Below are 7,500 nucleotides of genomic sequence, written 5' to 3'. Positions count from 1 at the left end.
CTTTGAATCACACAGATCCAGATTAGGTGCTGTCCTGAAATGAACTCTAAGAAACTGCGGCAAAATATAAACTGACACCCTAACATATTTTGGCTTCTTTAAATAAAGCTTTTGATTCATTGAAGGAATTCCTTTGCATTTGTGATTTATAATTAGAACAACAGGTGACTGACAAGTCCCGTTCAAACAGATGACCTAATTAAAGGTGTAATGTTGTTGCATCTTATAGGTGTGCCTGAAAGTAATTAGTTGGTTACATTTTTTATGCCTTTGAATGTTTTCTTTCACAAGGATGAAAAATGAGATTTAATCTAGCCAGTAATGTACTATGGAGAACACTCATATTCTGTTTTTATAAACTGCAGTGGATATGTATTGGGGACAGGGCTTGTAAATGCATTTTATTTTCTTTTAAATAATGAAATAAAATTAATTGTGTTTTGGAATTTTATTCTGCAATTCCATTTCAGTCTTGAAAGTTGTGCTTCCATTGCTGAATAAAAATAATGCACAATAAGAACAGTGAGTTTTGGTTTCAGTAGATCTTTATTATCCCCAGAGGGCAACTTGTGTGCAGCATTAAAATCCACATACATTTAATAACCATACAAAAAATCGACTTGTACATTGCAACATTTTTTAAATCGGATTTCCTCTGCTGTAATACCATTTTCTGTCCAGCAGAGGGAGGCAAACTCCTGACATTACATTGCATTATTCGGCAGACGTTTTTATCCAAAGTGACGTACAATAAGTGCATAAAGAAGGTCATTGGAACAACTACAAAACACAGATCCAATAAGGCACAATACTCATTTTGTAACAGTTATTCATAGCCATGAACACATTAAGTCCAGTTCACACATTAAACATTACTCTGACCTAACCTCTGCTAAGTAAAACTAGGAGGCATGACAAGCTACAACATCAAGATAATGATACAAAGTACAGTATAAGTGCTGGATGGCGGTACAGGTAACATGAAATTGGCACAGGAGGTACATGTGTAGCATAAAAGAGGGGAATTTAAGTGAAAAAATTATCCCAGATTCATCCGAATGGCAGGGGTGCAAGTGGCCCTGTTTCCACAGAGCGGAGTGGTCGAGCTGGCGTGTAGGATTGAATCATGTCCTGTAAGTAGCCGGGGGCCGTCCTGTTGGCTGCAGGGTAGGCGAGGATCTGGACTTTGAACCTGGTCCTGGCAGCGACCGGTAGCCAGTGGAGTGAACTCAGCAGAGGAGTGACTTGGGATAACTTGGGAAGGTTGAAGGCGAGTCGGGGAGCAGCATTCTGAATCGGGACATGTGAAGCCCAGCACCGATGCCTCCGAAGCACTCCCCTCAGCTCCTTTAAAAAAAGAAGGGACCAGTTAAAACCATTTAAATTGATAATCAAACCAATATATGTAAAGCGAGATGCATGTATACTGTATTTTGGTACAATCTATGTATTAGGCTATGTATAGTTTTGTTTTTAGTCACACACTAAACAGAGGTAAACCAGTAGAATGTGTGTGTTTTTACTACCATGGAGAAGTGAAGACCGTAAACTTAATCCTTAACATGCATGTGATTTACAGCAATGTGCATGCAAACACCACGAAAATTGGAAGCAATCAGTTTTTAGCAATAATCCGATTAAGTATCTGCATGGTTCACAACAACACGATTTCTCTAATACCTGGGTTTTACATGGATTCTTTTAATAATCATGTAAGGCCAATTAGTTGTGTCCAAAAATAATTACTTCACATCGCTCTGCGTTTTGCTTCCGCCTCTTCGCTTGGTTTGATACTGGTTTGTTAAACTTCCACACGCGTTACTGCCCCTCTGCTGGTCGTTAAAAAAAATCCACAACTGATCCTCAGATGCATCCGTGCAAGTCTGGTTGCATACAAACAAATCCAAAGCTTTCCTTTCAAATAGTTACCGCTTATTCTTATCTGAACCAAGAAACGTTTCAAAAGAAACTCCTAATTCTGAAATAAAGTTGAATACCATCTTACTTTCCTGTATTTTACATTATAATAACATGTTGAATCGTCGCAGGCATGCCACACGCTCATACCCACCTGAGTGTTTCCCTACCATCTTTAAACATCGATTAAAACCACAGTACCTCAGACTTAATCATGCTAGTTTAACTGTACTTGATCCTTACCCTAATCGTATTAAACCGAATTGTGCTAACGTAGCCGAGAGCTGTGTTTCCTGTGCTTTAATGGTGATTGATGACAGGTGCGCGGACAGCCGCCTTTGGTTGTTTATGTCCCAAGAGGGACCATTTACCTATTCGTATATACAGTTGAGCCAGCATCGTTAATAAAATAATTAATGAAATTCATACAACACTGTACTTATAATAATTAATAAATAATATTTCATTGGCACCAGCTGATCACACAAAACTGCAAGAATCTTCATACAAAAAGATGCGCTGCATATGAACAATGAATGGCAATAGGCAAGGTTTTAATTTACATGATTAATCACTGCTTCCGTGGTGGACAGGGCTGAGATTTCTGATGACTCATCCCGATTATCTGGCATACCGATTGGCTCAAGGGCTGCGATATTTGGCTTTACTGAACAACGCCGCCGGACCAGTCCATCCACAGGGCATTTTTGCCATTGTCGTGGTCCTGTGTTCAAGTCAAAGAAGTTTGCTACGTTCAGCAAAAATCTTAAATGTTTGCTGCCATTTAGGTTGGAATTCCAGGGTGTCAATGTCCAGGGATGCCAGAATCAGCCAATAGCATTTACACGTTCATTAAGCATGTAGAATCACCATGGTAACAGCTTGCAGGGGACTGAACCAAGATTTTGTTGAGGATGAAACCTTGTACACTGATGATGTGCCTTCGCTAAGTACCTCTATTAGACTAATTACCCTTTCAACAGAGATACCTGGGTTCATAACGTTGCTGTACTGGAGTGTTTTTCCTCGTTGACATTTAAGACTGTAGACTTAACTCGAAGTCTGGATCACGGGTCTTAGGTCCAATGCCACAGCTGGTTAAAAAGAGTCTTGTATAATAATAATCACAGCTTAGTGATGACAAAGAATTTGCATACCGATTAACAGTATCGGGGGTGGAGGACCAAATGTGCCTAGGTGCTTGAAAACTTTTCCCGATTGCTTTCATGGGGAAATGTTATCTTGACAAACAGTCATTGAGCATAGAGTTCTGGAGCACCTCAGGAGTACATCACTAGCATTCAATCCACTAACCGTGGATACCATTGGTGCTCAAGTTGGGTGATTATGCTGCTCTCACCAATCCAGCTCGGCCATCAGTACGTTTGGAGACAGAGATAATCACCTCCTTGAGTGGATTTTGAACCCACATTTTCAGGCTGGGAAATACCAGCGCATTTACCCTCTGAGCCACCCCAGAACTCTGAAAGCACTCTCTGCATCATATTAAGTCTACAATCAGTAATGTCAAAGTGAACAACAGTGTAAGGCCTGCAGGGGGACTGAACCAAGATCTTTGTTGAGGATGACAACCCTTGTACACTGTGTGTGTGCCTTCGCTAAGTACCTCTATTAAGATAATTGACCCTTTCAACAGAGATACTGGGTTCATAACGTTGCTGTACTGGAGTGTTTTCCTCGCCCCCCCCCCCCCCCCCCCCCCCCCCCCCCCCCCCCCCCCCCCCCCCCCCCCCCCCCCCAGCTCGGCCATCAGTACATTTGAGAGACAGAGATTAATCACACTCCTTGAGTGGGAATTGAACCCACATTTTCAGGCTGGGAAATACCAGCGCATTTACCCTCTGAGCCACCCCAGAACTCTGAAAGCACTCTCTCATGCATCATAGTTAAGTCTACAATCAGTAATGTCAAAGTGAAACAACAGTGTAAGGCCTGCAGGGGGACTGAACCAAGATCTTTGTTGAGGATGAAACCCTTGTACACTGTGTGATGTGCCTTCGCTAAGTACCTCTATTAAGATAATTACCCTTTCAACAGAGATACCTGGGTTCATAACGTTGCTGTACTGGAGTGTTTTTCCTCGTTGACATTTAAGACTGTAGACTTAACTTAGAAGTCTGGATCACTGGTCTTAGGTGCCAAATGCCACAGCTGGTTAAAAAAAGTCTTGTATAATAATAATCACAGCTTAGTGATGACAAAGAATTTGCATACTGATTAACAGTATCGGTGGGTGGAGGACCAAAATGTGCCTAGGTGCTTGAAAACATTTCCGATTGCTTTCATGAGGAAAATGTTCATCCATGACAATCAGGTCATTGAGCGTAGAGTTCTGGAGCACCTCAGAGAGTACATGCACTAGCATTCCCCCCAATCCACTAATCATGGATACCATTGGTGCTCAAGTTGGGTGATTATTGCCTGTCTCTCACTCAATCCAGCTCGGCCATCAGTACATTTGAGAGACAGAGATTAATCACACTCCTTGAGTGGGAATTGAACCCACATTTTCAGGCTGGGAAATACCAGCGCATTTACCCTCTGAGCCACCCCAGAACTCTGAAAGCACTCTCTCATGCATCATAGACAAGTCTACAATCAGAAAAGTCAAAGAGGAAAAACATGTAAGGCCAGCAGGGGGACTGAACCAAAATCTTCACCTTAACAGACGTAGTGGAGACACATCACATAGTGTGCAAGGGTTTCTTCCTCAACAAAGATCTTGGTTCAGTCAATGATCTGAAATGGCAGAAGGAATTAAACAGTAATAGCTTGATACATCACCAGCGAGTCATAAACTGGGGTAGGTACCCCAGCACAGGGCCAACTTGTCCCCATGTGAAGACACTCACTTGTCCATAATAAATATTCAGATATGTGCGTGTTATCCTTAATTTCTTACACTCTAAATATCTTTGTTTAACACATCATAACTGTGTCCTTTCCAGATTCAGGAACTCCACTGCAGTTTATTAATATTCCACATTAAACATTTGTGAACAAATTATTATTCATAAATATTTATGTTCTGGGTTTTGCACAGAAATGCATCAACAATCCATTTGAAAAAAGTCCCCTCACTGACTCTGATGTTTCCCAGCTCCTACTCTCCCACCGCCCTACCACCTGTGCTCTTGACCCCATCCCTTCCTCTCTCCTCCAGACCATCACACCTGACATCCTCCCATATGTCACCTCCCTCGTGAACTCCTCCTTGTCTTCTGGATCTTTCCCCTCTTCTTTCAAGCTGGCTCACGTCACCCCACTGCTGAAAAAGCCCACTCTGGATCCCTCTGTCATCCAGAACTACCGTCCTGTCTCCCTTCTCCCTTTCCTATCCAAAACAATTGAACGAGCTGCTTCTAATCAACTCTCCTCTTTTCTCTCCCTGAACAACCTCCTAGACCCCTACCAGTCTGGCTTCAGACCTGGCCACTCGACGGAGACCGCACTCCTCTCGGTCAATGAGTCGCTTCACGCCGCACAAGCAGCCTCCCATTCATCTGTCCTGATCCTCCTAGACCTTTCTGCTGCCTTTGACACCGTCAACCATCCCATCCTCCTGTCCTCCCTGGCAGCTATGGGGATCTGTGGCACAGCACTGGACTGGATTGAGTCCTACCTCTCCGGTCGCTCCTTCCAAGTCGCCTGGGCTGGTGCAGTATCAGCACCTCGCCCCCTTGCCACAGGAGTTCCCCAGGGCTCTGTCCTTGGTCCCCTCCTATTCTCCCTGTACACCCAATCTCTTGGTCCTGTAATCTCTGCCCATGGGTTGTCCTATCATTGTTATGCCGATGACACCCAACTCTTTCTCTCCTTCCCGCCCTCTGACACTCGGGTCTCTGCTCGCATCTCTGCTTGCCTGAGGGACATCCAGAGCTGGATGGATAACCACCATCTTAAGCTGAACCCAGGCAAGACGGAGATGATCTTCATCCCTGCTCCATCCTCTAACCTTCTCGACTTTTCTATTTCCCTGGGGGACACTGTGGTGTCATCATCACCCACCGCAAAAAACCTTGGAGTGGTGATGGACAACAGACTGTCCCTCTCCCAGAACATCACGGCGGTGAGTCGAACGTGCAGGTTCTTCCTGTACAACATCCGGAGAATCCGCCCCTTCCTCACCACCTATGCAACCCAGCTCCTGGTTCAAGCGATGGTCCTGTCTCGCTTGGACTACTGCAACTCGCTACTGGCTGGTCTGCCAGCATCCGCCATCAGACCCCTGCAGCTCATCCAGAATGCTGCAGCGCGTCTGGTCTACAACCTCCCCAGACATTCCCATGTCACCCCCCTGCTCACTGACCTCCACTGGCTGCCTGTTATGGCTCGCATCAAATTTAAGTCCTTGGTGCTGGCATACCAGGCAGCTAAGGGGTCAGCACCAGGGTACATTCAGAGGATCATCAGACCCTACACACCAGCCAGACCTCTCCGTTCGGCCACCTCTGGACGCTTGGCACCTCCCCCTCTCCGCGTCTGCACTTCCCGCTCCCGTCTGCTGTCTGTCCTGGCCCCTCGCTGGTGGAATGACCTCCCTGTGACGGTCAGAACAGCAGAGAATCTCACCACTTTCAAACGCAGACTGAAGACTCATCTCTTCAGTCTGCACCTCTCCCCACCCCTCTCTAGACTATAGTTCAGCTCACTGTATCTAGCTAGGATAATTTGATTATGTTAGTGTATCTGGCAGGATTGTTTTTGTATGATTAGGTGTGATTCCAGTGCTAGTTTGTACTTGGTAGGATTCTTGCTTGCTGAACAAGCTTACTCTACAGGGTTGGAGTCCTGATCGATGTGGTCACTTCTGGCACTACGATCCTTACTTTACTCTAGTGTTTCTTTTGCGCCTCTACATCATGAAACCTATGCACTTGTTGTACGTCGCTCTGGATAAGAGCGTCTGCTAAATGCCTATAATGTAATGTAATGTAATGAAAAAAAAAATGCAAAAAAGGAACGAACCTTCTTTTTCAACATTTAACTCTGATATTTCTATGAACTTCTATTTTTAGACCACAAGATGGCAGTATAAGACCACAAATGACCAAAAAACAAAAAAACAAAGGCTCTTCCTAGGAAACTCTGTGTATGCTAGGTCCTAGGAAACTGTATGCTGGGTTTTTTTTCCAGCCACAATTGCAATCCCAGAATTAACAAGATGTTCACTTTTATTAATTAGACACTTTTCATGTTTTGAAGGATTATTTACCCTTTTTAACCACGTTATGTTAGAAATAGCTATGCATGCCATGAAGAATAGCAGTACCACATTCACATTGTGCTATATTGCAAATGGTTTATTTATTATTAATTATTTATTTAGACAATGCGGGTCACCATAGATGTCGTGTTACCATTATGTGCAAACCTGAATCCCTAATTCAGCAAATAATTGAACTAATTATATAATCAAGAGCTGAGGCTGGAATAAAAACCAGCATACACACGGCCCTCCATGGCACTAAGTTTGAGACCACTGTGCTACGATATCTATCTAATTTTTAGACCAATGGCCTTTAATTTTATCATTGTTTATCCTCCTTCTACAATGTCAGA

At 43.8% G+C, this 7,500-nt stretch overlaps 2 long non-coding RNA genes across 5 annotated transcripts in view; one reads left to right on the top strand and one right to left on the bottom strand.

The window, feature by feature from the left end:
* LOC135245933 (uncharacterized) overlaps positions 1 to 526 on the top strand; it is a 7,839-nt gene extending 7,313 nt beyond the window's left edge. For all 3 annotated transcript variants that reach the window (XR_010327460.1, XR_010327458.1, XR_010327459.1), the window contains exon 3: positions 1 to 526. This exon is cut by the window's left edge and continues 791 nt beyond it. This is a non-coding gene — a long non-coding RNA (uncharacterized LOC135245933).
* Position 527: 1 nt separating this feature from the next.
* On the bottom strand, positions 528 to 2,148 carry LOC135245935 (uncharacterized). 2 transcript variants are annotated; one of them, XR_010327463.1, is made up of 2 exons: positions 1,681 to 2,148; positions 528 to 1,347 (listed from the first exon to the last, which is right to left on the bottom strand). It is a non-coding gene; the product is annotated as an uncharacterized LOC135245935 (long non-coding RNA). The 2 variants fall into 2 exon arrangements; XR_010327462.1 differs by having other exon boundaries at positions 1,747 to 2,148.
* Between the last annotated feature and the right edge of the window lie 5,352 nt (positions 2,149 to 7,500).

This window comes from Anguilla rostrata, chromosome 19 (genome assembly GCF_018555375.3).
Source record: "Anguilla rostrata isolate EN2019 chromosome 19, ASM1855537v3, whole genome shotgun sequence".
Lineage (NCBI taxonomy): Eukaryota > Metazoa > Chordata > Actinopteri > Anguilliformes > Anguillidae > Anguilla > Anguilla rostrata.
This window is presented reverse-complemented; position numbering and strand designations above follow the sequence as displayed.